Source organism: Camellia sinensis, chromosome 14, assembly GCF_055761805.1.
Source record: "Camellia sinensis isolate YWXY chromosome 14, ASM5576180v1, whole genome shotgun sequence".
Lineage (NCBI taxonomy): Eukaryota > Viridiplantae > Streptophyta > Magnoliopsida > Ericales > Theaceae > Camellia > Camellia sinensis.
Window position 1 is genome coordinate 53,204,860 of NC_138974.1, and position 15,205 is coordinate 53,220,064.

The 15,205-nt window shown below is 39.0% G+C and overlaps 1 non-coding gene across 1 annotated transcript; it reads left to right on the top strand.

The window, feature by feature from the left end:
* The first annotated feature begins 649 nt into the window (after positions 1-649).
* Positions 650-3,740, top strand: LOC114316693 (uncharacterized). Its single transcript, XR_014351011.1, has 3 exons — positions 650-825; positions 2,424-2,660; positions 2,754-3,740. It is a non-coding gene; the product is annotated as an uncharacterized LOC114316693 (transcript).
* The last annotated feature ends 11,465 nt before the right edge of the window (positions 3,741-15,205 follow it).

The following is a 15,205-nucleotide window of genomic DNA, read 5'->3' on the forward strand; positions in this document are numbered from 1 at the left end:
ACACATACATGAGATCTGAGTGCGTATTGTCAACATAGATCTAAGATCTGTGTATCATCAAACAGATATGAGATCTGTTTATTTAAAGAAATCTGAAGAAAGAGATTATATGGTGTGTCAGTGGTGATGGATGACGGAGGAGAACGGTGTGAGGTGTGAGAGAGAGTGAACTGACGCCGGCAGCGTTTATAACTTCTGTTCAGATCTAAGGGGGTACTGACAACATCTGCTCAGATCTGCCATGGTGAAAGGAACCAACACTAAAGTATGGGGGTTCGGCGACTCTAGCATCGCGACAATGGTGGTGGCGCAGAAGAAGAGGAGGCGATGACTGCATCACTGCGGAAGGGAGAGAGAATGTGAGAGAAAGTAAAGAGACGCAAGAGAGAGAGAGAGTGATTTGTTAGGTTTGAATGTATATATAATATATATAAAGAAGAGTATTTTGGTCATTTTGATTGATTTGTCTTTTTGGACGAAATGTTTCCGTGCTGGACTTTTCAACAAATAAAATTAAAATTTGTACTTTTGAACAAAGTACGCTTAATTTTTTTATCTCATATTTTAATTAAAAAAAATTATTAAAACAACTTATTCATATAGACATAAACAAACATTAAAAAAAAAAAAATAATAATAAAAAATCACTATTATTTATCGGCAAATCACCGCATCCAAACGGAGTGATAGATTTGTTAGGTCCGGGTGGGAGCCCTAATGAGTTACCGGCCTTCACCGGCATTAAAAACAAGAAGAGTCAGGGGACAGATTTTACGGCGAGGCCGGAGGAGAGGCTCATCAACCAAATCGTTGGCTGCGGCAGAGGTAACACTTCTTCGATTCAGCGTTTTCATGGTTTTTTTTTTTTTTTTTTTTTGTTTTTTGTTTTTCAGAAGATTATTGTTCCGCATCATGAAATAAATATCATGAAAAAATTTCATGAAATCAGTTGCATAACATATAATAAAACAGTGCAAATTAATACAAACTAATTTAATGATGGAGAATCTTTGAAGTATTTTCATGATATTTGTTTTCATGATGCCTAATATTTTTGTTTTAGAATTCAAGTTCGATTCATTTAGGGTTCCTGAACAACCTTGAAAACAGGGTATATTATTACAATTCTCTGTGTGTATATATATATATATATATATATATATATATATATATGCATTTTGACATGCGTATGTATTTTAATCCATCTTCTGTCTTACGATGCAGATAGAACTATTGTACATTTGGCCTGGTTTTGTCACGTATTTGTTTATATTCTATCATTTTGATAGGTTATTTAATTTTTTCACCTCCGTATCTTGGTTTAGATTTCTATTAAATACACGACTGCAGGATTTAATTTTTGCCTGGCTTTATGATACTTACTAAAGACGCAAAATATTTTACACCCGAGAATATTTTTTTGTGTAAATTGATTTTGTATATATAAAAAAAAAAATTATTATTTTCTTTCTATTTTCCAGTATTTGGTTAACACTTCAAACAAAAACTTTTTATTATCTGCGTTGGATAGAAACCAATAAAGGGTCAATATTTCACTTTTGAAAAGATCAATGTGATGAAAGGACTAAGCTTTCTAAAAGATTGATTTATGGAATTTTTTTATTGCAAGTCATTTTAGGAACTTAAAATATGTTTTACTTGCTTTTTGTTCAAACAAAAATGAAAGATGCGTAAAATATTAAACGGAGCCTAACTAAAATGTATGTAGACCCATTTTTGCTTCCTTGTGTGCTTATGGTAGGTTGTGTGTTCTAATTTGTTGAAAACAAGGGTTTTGGGGGTTCTGTTTGATGCTCAGGGTGGTTATCACCTCATAGTCTCATTCACTTTCATTTGCCTTCTAAATTGATGCTATTAGAACATGGGTTTTCGGGAGATTTCCATGGTTATCACCTCACAAGGGTTTTCGGGAGATTTCCATGGTGCAATCTAGTTCAAGAGTTGTCTATGAATTGGAGCCACCCGTGGTGTGAAAAAGGAACATTGTTCTAGGGAGCAAGGGGTCAAGTCTTAAGTGTGTTGGAATTAGTGTAGTAAGTCATTATCTCAAGTCCTGTATTAACTCTTGATTAGAGGATTGTTTTGATCGGCAAGGTGCATGTGGTTTTTCTTTGGGGATGTTTTCTGTAAGAGTTTCCACATAAATCGTGTGTTTTCTTTTGTGATTGTGATTTGTGTAATTGAATAATTAGCTACACTTTATTTTGGTGCTTTTAGCCTATTCGCCCTCTAGGCACAAATTAGGCCCACCTCCAATTTCTCAACCTTGTTGATTGATTTTTCCTTTTCGACAACTTCTGCATGATGTTATTTTTTCGTATAATTCTTTCCAATGCCACATCAATATACAATCTCTAAACTGAACAATTTACTCATCATCCTTTTTCTGGCAATTTCATCAGTTTGTTGAGGGCATTTCCACTATCTTTGATTTGGAGTGAAGAAATTTATGGTGCATAATTCGTCCAAGTCAACATGGCAGTGTTCTTTCACCCATCACGATATTGCTTACTCAATAACCCTTGACTCTACTAATGGTTCTGTAAGCATATTCTGAAGAATACAGATAGTTTCCTTTGAGCATTTCATTCTGATAAATCATTCAAAGGCTTAAAATCCTCCAAGTAGTAGCCATTTAGGTATGGTCCTTACTCTTCACCAAAAAAAGAAGGCTACCATCCTTGTGCTGTTTCGACTACTTGGTCAAGAACCTAAATTCATAAAGTATGCAGAAGCCGAAGCAACTGAAGGCCAAGACAAAGCAACATAAGCCAATTTCAACAAAACGGTTAGAATTCATCAATGATGATCGTCTCAAACTGGCAATTCCCGTTGGACCCCGTTTTCAAGCCGACATTCCAGCTTGGACTGGCCCACCTCACAAGAAGTGTTCTCACAGTGAATTAAATACTTCAAGATGGTTGGGCATTCAAGTTTGGCCAATCAAAGGCTGGAGTTCGGATACCAAAGCTGGGGTGATTGGGAAAGGGAGGCCTGACTTTTGCCTGTGTGTGTCACCCGGATCTATTGAATGCGTTAAACGCCATGTCACTGACAAACGGCTCCAGCTGCAGTTTGATTTGGGTCCCGCCTTTTGGAAATGGAGATTTAATGAGATGGGACAAGATGTTTCCAAGTTATGGAACTTAGAGGAGCAAAAAAAGTTCGATTCTCTTGTGAAAACAAATCCTATATCTCAGGGCAAAAGTTTTTTAAAGCCTGCCTTGGAGTGTTTGCCTTCCCAACAGAAAGAAACTATAGTGAGCTACTATTTCAATGTATATGTTCCTCGGCGCATGAGTATCCAGACCAGGGCTGGATGTAAACTTATTGACACTGATGATGACGAGGCTGATGAGGCCCTTCATTCGAAAAGTTCTCGAAAAAGGTGTCGAGCTGATAGTGTTACCTCAAGCAGTAGTAAATATGTGAAGACTAGGTACTTGACCGGCCGAAGATGATGCTGCCTGCCAATGACCATATTATACTCTTTTCAGCCCCAGGTTGAGGCTAAGAGTGATGTTTTGTATTGTAATTAGAATATTGTAATTGAGAATTTGTAACCGAACAAAAAAAAAACCAAGAGAATTTGTAAATTAGGTAAAGCACAGAAAAGTCTTTGGGATAAACTAAAATGAAAAATCATGGTAAACTCTTGTATCGTTATCCTTTTTGCCAACCATTGGTTTGCTTTTGTATCCGAATTCAGCTTTGAACTATGTGATTTACTAGCTTGACTCTTTTTTTGGTTTGTCGAACTTAAGGCATTTTTCGTGTGCTTTTCTGTATCATCTTGATGTTTCTTGGTAAATGTCACTGCAAACATCTTGATGTTTCTTGGTAAATGTCACTTCAAACATTATCAGGCGTGATATTTAGATTTGAGTCTTATCATTGCTTGTTCAAAAAGAGTCTTTATCATTGCGCATTGTAGTTTCCCGGTTCTTGAATAATTGGAGAATTGGACTTGCTAGTCAGGACTGAGAGCTTGCTGTTGTGGACAAAGAAGTGTGTGCTTCTATAGCATTATATAGTCGTTTTAGCTATAGGGTGGGATTTTCTTATCTAGCTTAGCGATAAGACTGTAAAATTTGATCATTACCGTTAGGTCATGTTTGTTTGGGTGGACATAAGCTTGGGATTGGACTAATAATCCAATAAAATTATTAATCCGATGTTTGGTTAAACAATTGAAGTACGGACTAATTATTTTAAACTTGACTTTTAGTTAAGATAGGATACATAATCCAACGGATTTGTAATCCCAGGATTATTAGTCATGGGAATGCTAATCCAGTCCGCCCAAACAAACATGACCTTATTTCATTCGATTGAGAGGTTTTAATGCCTTTGGAAAGGCTCCTCCATTCCTATTGCCTCCTTCGGTGAAAAGTTCCCTTCTCTTTTTTTAAAATGCCTAAGCTCAAGAAACGTACAAAGTGGAGTTGTTTGTTGTTTGGCTGACCTCCTTCCCATACTAGCTCAGTTGACCTAGAAGTACAGAAAGAATGGTTTTATTCATCGTACATTATTGTATCACAATCTTTTTTGTCAGCCATTGGTTTCTAGCATCCAAATTTTGCTGTGAACTATGCAATTTACTAGCCTGGCTACTTGTTTTTTTAAACTTTTGATAATTTTTTTTGTGCTTTTTCGGATGATGGAGTTAGTCGATTTATGTAGAGCGATGTGGGATGGATCCCTACATAGAGTGATGTGGAATAGACACCCATTGGGCTCCCACACTGGATTATGTTGTTGTTTCTTGATAAATGTTACTTCATACGTTATTAGAGGTATATCTAGATTCAAGTCTTAACATTACGGAATGTAGTTCTTCTCCCCCTATTCCCTTCCTTATCATTATAAAGAAAGGAAAGTATTTGTCGTTCCATATCTTGGTTTCCCTCTTTGAAAATGTGGAGCTCTTTGTGGGTTCAATAGAAATCAAGAGTCCGAATGTATTTATGACATTACCACTGACGACGTCGAACAACTGCTCCTTGGGAGTGTTTTAGATAACTTTTCTCCTTTGGAAGGAGAAGCCCACTTTGTAAACGTAGAGCTTGCTTGCATGGTTCGCATAGGGTTTATTTTCCCAAATTTTAATTAGTTTGAGCCACATATTTCATACTTCAATTTTGAGTAAAATTTTATGTCAATATTTTGAATTTGTAACATTGGCCTTGTTTGGGGAGTTGGTTATTTTAGTAAACTATTTTAGTTTTTGACTATTTTAGTAAGCTAAAATATTTGCATTTGGGAAGATGGTTGGATTTGTTTGTAGTTGGATGTGGTGTTTGTGATAAAAAAAAAAAAAATAATTGTGAGTTTGATGTGACGTATTGCCTTATAGGCTATTTTAGCCTATTTTGTTTTTTTTTATAAATTTTAGTCCAGGAAAAAAAAAACAAAAAAAAGCCTTTGCCAGATAAGGCCATTATTGAATTGATTCTATATAACTATTTTTTTTTTCTTTGTTCAAACGGTATATAAAAAACATTACATCAAACTGAACAATTAAAATTCAACAATAATTAAAAAGTCAACAATCGCTAAACTAACAACCTTCACAAAAAATAGTCTTAAGAAATAAACTACACACAATCCCCATACGGGGGAAACCAAACTCCTCTCCATAGGAGTCTTGATATTACAACCTCACACTTCAAAACGATGCAACACATCGCTACACAACCACCAGATTAAAATTTAAAAGTCCTAATATAACTACTCACTAATACTAATGATTAGGTGACTCAACAAATACAAAGTAGTGTTTATGAATCACGTATCCAAATTATTTTATAAAAAACATGTGAAGCTATGCGAGTTCTAGTCAGTGTCCAGTATGAAAAGTATTAGCGAGGCTTGATTTTTTATGTTTAAATGAATTAAATCCACAAAGGATTTTTCAAAGTTCAGCTGGAAGTTCTTCTTGAATTGATCAATGTCTTGGAATCTACTCTCTAAATTTTACTGGTCATTTAAATGAATACTTATAAGAAGGTCCATGTGAGACTTCAACAAATAGTACATCACTAAGCTTGGAGGTTAACCAACAGAATTATTCTTTTTTGTCAGAGTTCTTACACTTCTTATTGAGGTCTCAATTCTGCCTTTCTATTTGCACGTGGGTTTATTTCCCTGCTTTTAATTGGAGTCTCTCTCTCTCTAGAAGGTTTTTATGTAATTATGATTTATGTTATAATTAATGATTCATTCTATTTCATTATAATTGATATATATTGTAATAAAAAGAAGAAGAAAAAAGAAGCTACGCGATTAAAGTTACACATTTTTGGACAAGTTCGTGGACACAATGGGATGAAAAATGCAGAACTATTAAAAGGGTTATTAATAACCAAACAACCAACACAGAAAATATAAGCGGAGTAATTTGAGTGGAGCAGTTTCTTCAGTACTGGACTCCACCGTCTGATATGTATAATCACCATTACTTTTTATAATCAATTATATGATTAGTTCCATGTCTGTAAAATTATTGTCTCAGACATCACCTTGGAATTTGATTAATCAAATTGGAATTTGTAGTGGAAAGGAGCTTTACCCAGAACACTAGTACTTCACATATAAGATTTCTGAAGCTGTGAACTTTGGCATGCCATCTTTGATAGAGTGAGTGGATTGATAGTATGACAAGGGCTGAAGCTGAAGACAACCCACTGATAAGAAATAAACCTCGAAAGCTATCAAAGTTGAGTCTGTTGGGGGAGCCATTAGTCACAGAGCTGTTCTGCGTCGACACTAGAGATGGTGGGCTATTAAACCATGCCTGCTCTAACCTCATCAATGTCCCATTTTCCCTTAGCTGCCTAATTGCCCTTGATATCTCTGGGACCAACGGCGAACCTTTTTGAAAAGCCTGTGAAAGATAGAAGGCAACACATGATAAGAAACCAACTAAATTATATGCACATTGAGCTGGAAAAGCACCAGATCATGCCCTGGAAACTCGTTCCCCATCTCTATCAAAGAGTTACAGGCACATTCATATACATAAAAATGAGAGGTAAAATGCTCATGTTCATTCATTAAGCTATTTAGCTCTTCATGATTTACTGCATGCTAATGTAAGTACTCATGTTCCAGAGTACTACTGCGACATTTGTACGTGATGTTTCCTACTAATGAGGCCATGCAACATGGATGGATGAGATCGATTGTGTCGCCTTTCATTTATTATGACACTCTTAACTCTTGTTGAAATTATGAGTAATATTATTGCTTCTCCTAATGTTTTATGGTGCTCAAAAAATTGTTTGAAAATATCTCTTACCCATCCAATCAAGGTGGGTAAGATTGGCTCCATCCATCTGTGACTAGCTACTGGGGTCTTATTCTTTACTAGGGCTATAAGAAAAATCGGTGGAACATAACTGATTGTCTGAGTTGAACAAAAATTTTGGCTTTCAATTGGTTTTTCACAAGGTACAGTTTGTTCCGGTTATGAAAATTTTTACATCTACACTGACCAAACCAACCAAAATGTTATATTTAAGTACTTTTTATATTTTATTTATTTTTAACTATTAGAAGACAAAAGATTAATTCTACATGTTTTGTAACTCTCTTCATTTATTCATGATGTGAAATTCTACAAGTTTCTATAAAATCTTTAAAATCTTCCATGAATCGCTTCTCTAAATTGAAAAACCAACAAAACCAAACTATAGCATGTGATCAGTTTTGATTCGTCAAACCAACAAAACCAAAACAATTCAGTTGAGTGCTAAATTTTCCCCCAACCTTGGCCAAACTGAACCAATTACACCCCTACTCATAAGTAGTTGAGGAATGATATACTCACAAAACCAAAACCATTGTGTAGACGTCCCCGAACGCCCCCGGGAGGAACGAGTCCCCCGTTCTGTTCATTTGGGGTTCACTACAGTTCGGACTCTCAAATTGTCACGGTTCTAAATCTGAACCAAAGAGTCCAAATCCGGCAAATCGTTTTGAGAAAACAGATTTTGAAAGAAGTGCCAAACATGGACTGCTTTGCCAGATACAGAGTCGCCACCTAAATGTTTTATTTTGGAGAAATTTAGGAAACCCTGACTCGTTTGCCTAAGACCACGTGTCCGTCATCACCAAAGTTGCCTCGGCTCGGGAACTTGGGTATGATTGGGAAAGGTCACTTCGTGAGCACCCCCGCTCGCCTTATCAAAGATCGGCCTCTACTAACCATGATATCTATTTTTGAAAACATTATGCGTTCTTATTCCGGTTATTAGCCTAGATTTATTATGTGATGCATACAGCATACAAGTATAGACTGGATCGCCTGAATTGGAACAAAGCATTTCATGTTTGTTTATTTAAAAATGGTTTGATGGTGCTACCCGCAAGTAGGCTAAGACGTGGATTTGCCACCCTCGGGTGGGCTTAGAAAAATATGATTTTGTCACTATCTAGTGGGCTTAAAACACACATTTGATGAATTGTTCCAATTCAAATAACCCAACCTTCACCCACAGGCATTCAGGCAGTTATATCACATAAGCATATAGCCTCATGGTAAGCATGCTATTCATGGTAGTCACTCACACGCATGCAAGGATGCTAAAGCATAAAACTTACCGAGTACTCCAAGCCAAAACAGAAGCTAATTAGAAATCCATGCATGATCCTAATTATACGGAAATGCCTAATGCAACACATGCAAAAATGCAACTATAGCAGGCTCGGCTATTCTAAACATGGCATATGAAATGCTACAGCTAACATATATTCAACTTGGAATTGAAAATACAATGCAGTTAGCATGATGCGCCGAGCCCGGTGCATGCAAGACAGATGAATGAATACAAACATGCTATCATACTGTATGCTAATTGAAACATGCCCTAATCTATCATAAGCGGGTAAATAAAAGGGAGAAAGACGTGGGGTTGGAAGACATACATCACACACATGCACACTTATTACAGTTGTTCCCTTACACAGAGGGTCCGAATAAATAATATACAGTCCCAAATGAATAATTACAGTCCAAATATCTACAAAACCCTAATTAATTTACAAATTTAACTAGGAAAGTAATAAATCGGCATGCAAGCCAGGGACTGCCTCAACTTTGATCCGAATGATGAATGATGCATGTTTGGGTTGCCTTGCGCGGAAATCCATTGCGATGCCCCAATTAGCCTATGTTTGCAATTGTTCTTAGGATGCGTGCCAAGCTCCGGAAAGCTGCTGACTCTTGATTTGCTGTAACAGAGAGCAAGAAAGGGGCATGACAAAGTATTTTCACATATGTATGCATGACTACCCTTCGGGGAGTGTAGTCCTCGATTCTCGTGCCACCAATCACGCATATCGATGCATGATGTCCGAGGAGTCGAATTGCACGACTCAATATGAAATGAATGCACATATAAACACAACAAAACCTAAACTCCATCATGGATAATCCGGAGTGTCGGTGACTGGGAATTGAGACACGTTCCGTCACTCGAAGTATAAAACGTCCCTCGTTTCCTGTGCTCGGGCTAACTCCTATCCCAAGCACAATGCAATATGCATGACATGCATGAATGCAACTAAGATACAACCTAACATGCACAATGTTATAAAATGACATACACGATGCACGAGGTAACATGGCATACACAATGCGCTAACATACAACCTAACATACACAATGCTATGAAATGAAATGGCATGCGCAATGCATAATGGACTTACACCAACATGAGTGGACCTCAGCCACACTCATATCAGTAGCCATACGATGAAAACGAGACACTCAAAATGCGTGCACACATGCACGCAAACCGAGGACCGAACCCTAGGGCACCAAATGCCACTCTAACAAGACATGGCAAGGCATGAAATATGGCATGCTAGCATGCAAATTTCAGTAGCAAAATATGATGCAAAACAGCCCCAGAACATGGAAACATGGCACTCGATACATGGAATGAGACCCGAAACATGAAATTAGATACATGGAATGACTTATAGCTATACAAAGCATGCATTATTTGAACATGAAGTGTTAAGACAGAATCAAGACAGTCCCAAAACAAGTATATTTACAGTTTTAAGCAAGGCCAAAAAGTGAACACAAATAGGGCTAAGTTAACATGCAAAAATGGCCCCAAAAGAGAGATAATGAAGCAAGTAGCAGCTGCTGGCCATAAATGGCCAAGACCCCTTCAACAGAGTTGAAGAGGAGCTCAAAACATGGTACTTTACAGTTTACAACAAGCCACGAAAACAAACACAAGTATGGCTAAACTATTGTGCAAGAAATGGGCCAAAAGGGAGACAAAGAAGCAAGTGATGGTTGCTAGCCTCAAACAGAGGAGGGCCCTTCAACAAAGTTGAAGAGAGGCCCAAAACATGGTGTTTTACAGTTAGTGACCAAACTCAAAACAGTGCACATGCAAGCTTAAAATACTATGCAAAATAAGGCCTAAAAAGAGGTTTAAACACCAAGAGTAAAAAGGGAGCTTCAAAAAGTATAAGTCCCTTGATAAAACATGAAGAGGGGGTCAAAATAAGGCTATTTACAGTTCGGACCAGAGCCCAAAACTACAAGCACAAGGGACTAACAAAACATGCAAAAATAAGGCCAGAAGAGGGATAAAGAGGCAAGTGACAAAAGGAAGCCTCAAACAGTGAAGAGCCCTTCAACAATGTTGAAGAAGGGCTCAAAATAAGCCACTTTACAGTTTATAACCAAGCTCAAAACAGTTTACAAATAGGCCTAAAATACTATGCAAGAAAGAGGCATACAAGAGAGGTAAAGAAGCAAGTGGTAGCTAGAGACCTTAAACATGGAAGAACCCTAAAACAAACATGAAAAAGACCTCAAAATAATGCTATTTTCAGTTAGGGTCAGAGCCCAAATATGCAAGCAAGTATGGCTAATATATTCAGACAAGAAAGAGGGAGGAGAAGACTTACCCTTGAAGACCAAATCTTTGACAACTCTTGGACCAAGTTTGGTGGCTCCTTAGCTCTGGAAAACAGCTCCAAGTGGCTGGAATGGATGGTGGTGGTGTGGTGCTAGGTGGTGGTGTAGAAATGGTGTAGGGTTTGGGAGGTTTTGAGGGTTGGAGTGTAGAGAGAGAGAGAGATACAATGTAGGAGCTCCAAACCAAAATTTCTAACCCTTTGAAATGCAGCTGGAGGTGCTGTTATATAGGCAAAAGAGGGGGGAAAGAAGGGGGGGAAATGGAATTCAAATTTTCCCTCAAAAGTTGGCCCCTCGGATACAAAATCTGGGGGGAAACAGAGGGCATTTTTGTAAAGTACCTAGAGAGAGGATCATGGCCGGCCGGTTTCCTAGGGTTTAGGTGGCCGGTCGGCCTTTCCCATGGCCGGTTGGCCAAGGGTCAAAAGGGTCAATGAAGATTAATGGCCGGCCATGCCAAAAAGAGGGCCTCTCATGTGTGCACAACACAACCATGTGGTCAAAAACTGGAGAGAATGAACTATAAAAGAGAAAAGGCCACTTTTAGGAGGGGTTCAAAAGGGTCACACACAATTACTAGCCGGCCATATGATATTGGTGGCCTCCCAGGTGTGTACAACACAAATATGTGGTTTGGGTCAAGAAAAAGTGGCCTTAGGGTGGTCAACATTGGCTTTCAAGTGAGAAAAACGGGCGACGGAGGGCGATGGAGGAATAAAACTGGTTGTCAGAACGATTACCGGCCTCCCACCCTTCTACGACCTTCTTAGCAGTGAAAATAAGGTCTCCACCAAAAATGAGCCCAAACCGATGCAAAATGAAGGTTCGGGGGCCGAAACGCGCAGCCCGAGGCCCCAGAAACTGACTGTTAGGCACCGGATGTGGTGTTCGACCACGAAGTTGGTCTCTCGAGCCACAGTGTCCCTCAAAAGGGAGCAAATAAGATGCATGACAAAAACTGGAGCAAACGGAGGTGGTTAAGTGGTCCCGAACTGAGGCACACGGCCAACGGCTCCGAAAAATCGGAAACCAGACTCCAAACGGGCAAAATGGCCTACGACCATGAAACGTAGCCTACGGCCACTGAGAGATGATCTACGAGACCTCTCCCTCCCTTCGGGAAGAGAAAATAGAGAAAACAGAGCCTGGTTCGCAAACCGAGGCAAAGCATGAAAGAGTCCGGAAGTCCGGAGGCAAAGCTCGCAGCCGAGACTCTGAAACCTCTGAACGAGCACGATATGCAACATCACCAAGCGCTCAATCAGTGACGTCTGAGTCTTAAGGTCGGTCAAAAATGGGGTGTCTATACATTGGTGGTAGATTCAGAAGCAACCATGGCATAGTGTAGACGTGCCCGGACGTCCGGGGAAAATCCCGTTTTGTTTATTGGGCTCACTACTGTTCGGACTCAAATGTCACGGTTCTGAATCTAATCTCACAAAGTGCAATGCAAGACCGAAAAATCACCAATGAGTCTAAATTCGGAAAATCGTTTTGAAAAACTGATTTTTAGAAAGAAGTGCCAAACATGGACTGCTTTTCCAGATACAAAGTCGCCACCTAAATATTTTATTTTTGAGAAATTTAGGAAACCCTGACTCGTGCCTAAGGCCACGTGTCCGTCATCACCAAAGTTACCTCAGATCGGGAACTTGGGTACGAGAGGGGAAGGTCATGCAATGAGTACCCCCGCTCGCCCGATCAAAGATCGGCCTTTACTAACATGATATCTTGTTTTGAAAACATACGTGCTCTTATTTCGGTTATTAATCCTAGAATTACTATGTGATGCGCACAGCATACAAGTATAGATTGGATCGCCTAAGTTGGAACAAAACATCTCATGTTTGTTTTTTAAAGCGGTTTGCTACTCGCAAGTAGGCTAAAATGTGGATTTTGCCACCCTCAAGTGGGCTTAGGAAACATGGTGATTTGCCACTCTCAAGTGGGCTTAAAACTCGCAATCAATGAATTGTTCTAATTCAAGTAATCCAACCTTCACCCACATGCATTCAGGCAGTTATATCACATAAGCAGTTAGCCTCATGGCAAGCATGCTATCATGGCATTCACTCACACACATGAAGGATGCTAAAGTATAAACACTTACCGAGTACTCCGAGCCAAAACAAAAGCTATGTTAGAAATCAATGCATGATCCTAGCTATGTCAAGAATGCCTAATGCAACACATACAAAATGCAAACTAAGATAGGCTCGGCTATTCTAAAATGTCATGTGAAATGCAATTTGATACATGTATTCAAATAGGAATTGAAATACAATACAGTTAGCATGATGCGCCGAGCCCGGTGCATGCAAGACAAATGAATGGATGCAAACATACGAGCATAAGGATGCTAATTGAAACATGCCCTAAAACTAACCATCGTAAGCTGGTAAATAAAAGGGAGAAACAAATGGGGGTTGGAAGACATGCATCACACACACGCACACTTATTTACAATAGTTGTGCCCTCTCGACGGAGGGTCTGAATGAATAATACAGAACCGATTAGCTAATCTAAGCTAATCTAATTAAACTAGCTATTACACAATAGAATGAATAACAAGCTACAACTAATTATTACACAACTCTAACTAATTAACAAATTAACTAAGTTAGCAATTAAATAAGCGTATAAACTATATAATGTAGGCTGCCTCAGCTCTGCTTTGGATGACAAAGGATGCATGCATGCTCGAGTCGCCTAGTTCGAAAATCCCTCGCGACGCCCTGATTTGCCTCTGTTTGCAATTGATCTCAGAACACTGCACAAAGCTCCAGAAGGCTGAAACTCCACCAAGGGAACCTGTGGGGAGGCTGCCAACCAAATATTGGCCTTGGAGACTACCGGCCGACCACCTTTTGTGGTGAAAATCAGAAAAAGTGGTCGGCCAGCCACTTTATCTGGTCGGCCGACCAGTTTTTGCTGCTGGTTTCTGGTTTTCTGCAACAGAGGGCAAGAAAGGGGCATGGCAAAGTATTTGCAACACATGTATGAGCGACCACCCTCCTTATCATTACATAAGCTCAAGGGAGTGTAGGTCTCGACCCTCGAGCCACTAATCACGCATCTCGATGCATGATGGCCGAGGGGCCAAATTGCGCAACTCGATATGGAATGAATGCACATACAAACACCTAAAGCCTAGAACTTCGTCATGTATAGTCAAGAATGTCAGCGACCTTGAATCGAGGTACGTTTCATCACTTCGAGTATGAAACGTGCCTCGTTTTCCATGTTTGGACTAACGCCTATTCCAAACACAATGCATCAAACATGGCATACACAATGCGACTCAATCATGCAACTTAATGCAATACAACTTAGACATGCAAACGTGCAAAGGGGTAAACATGTGAACATGCAATTAGCATACACAATGCTATGAATTACATGGCATACACAATGCCCATGACGCTTGCATACACAATGCAGATGGTAACTAACATACATAATGCGATGAAAATGGCATGCACAAGTTTAATGATCAATCATGCAACAACATGGCATACTCAATACACAATGGACTTAAACCAAGATGGATAGGCCTCAACCATGTCCAAATCAGTGGCCAATGGTGATGAAATCAAGGCAACAAAACACATACAAGCATGCACAATGCAAGGGACCAAGCCTAAGGCACAAAACACAACTTTCCAAAAGTATTGAAAGGATGCAACATGGAGTACAATGACATATGTTCCAGCACTGAAATGGCATGCAAGATGAATTAGAATCATGCAAAACAACTCATGTAATGCATGTTGAAATGCTCAAGCATCAAAAGCTAGTGAAGCATATTACACTACAAGCATGCATGGCAAGCATCATTTAACCAAGGGTCCTCAAAACAGAGCTAAGACAGCCCAAAATATGAACAAAATCATGTTGGAGCATGGCCAAAATATGCTAGAATGATGAGCCAAAACATCATGCATTCAAAGCTAGTGAACAAGATTTATACTACAAGCATATGAAGCATGCAAGAGGCTATTAAACCAGCCATAAACAGAGCTATGACATGCCAAATGATGACCAAAAATCCACTGAAATGGAGCTGCTACATGCTAGATTGACATGCTACTTTGATGAGCCACAAATGGGATTACACTACACATATGAGAAGCATGACAAGGGTGACTAAACCAACCATGGACAGAGTCTAGGCAGGCCCTAAAAGTCACCAAAAAGTGCCTGAACCAAGCCTTGAAAGTATGAAGATGTATGCT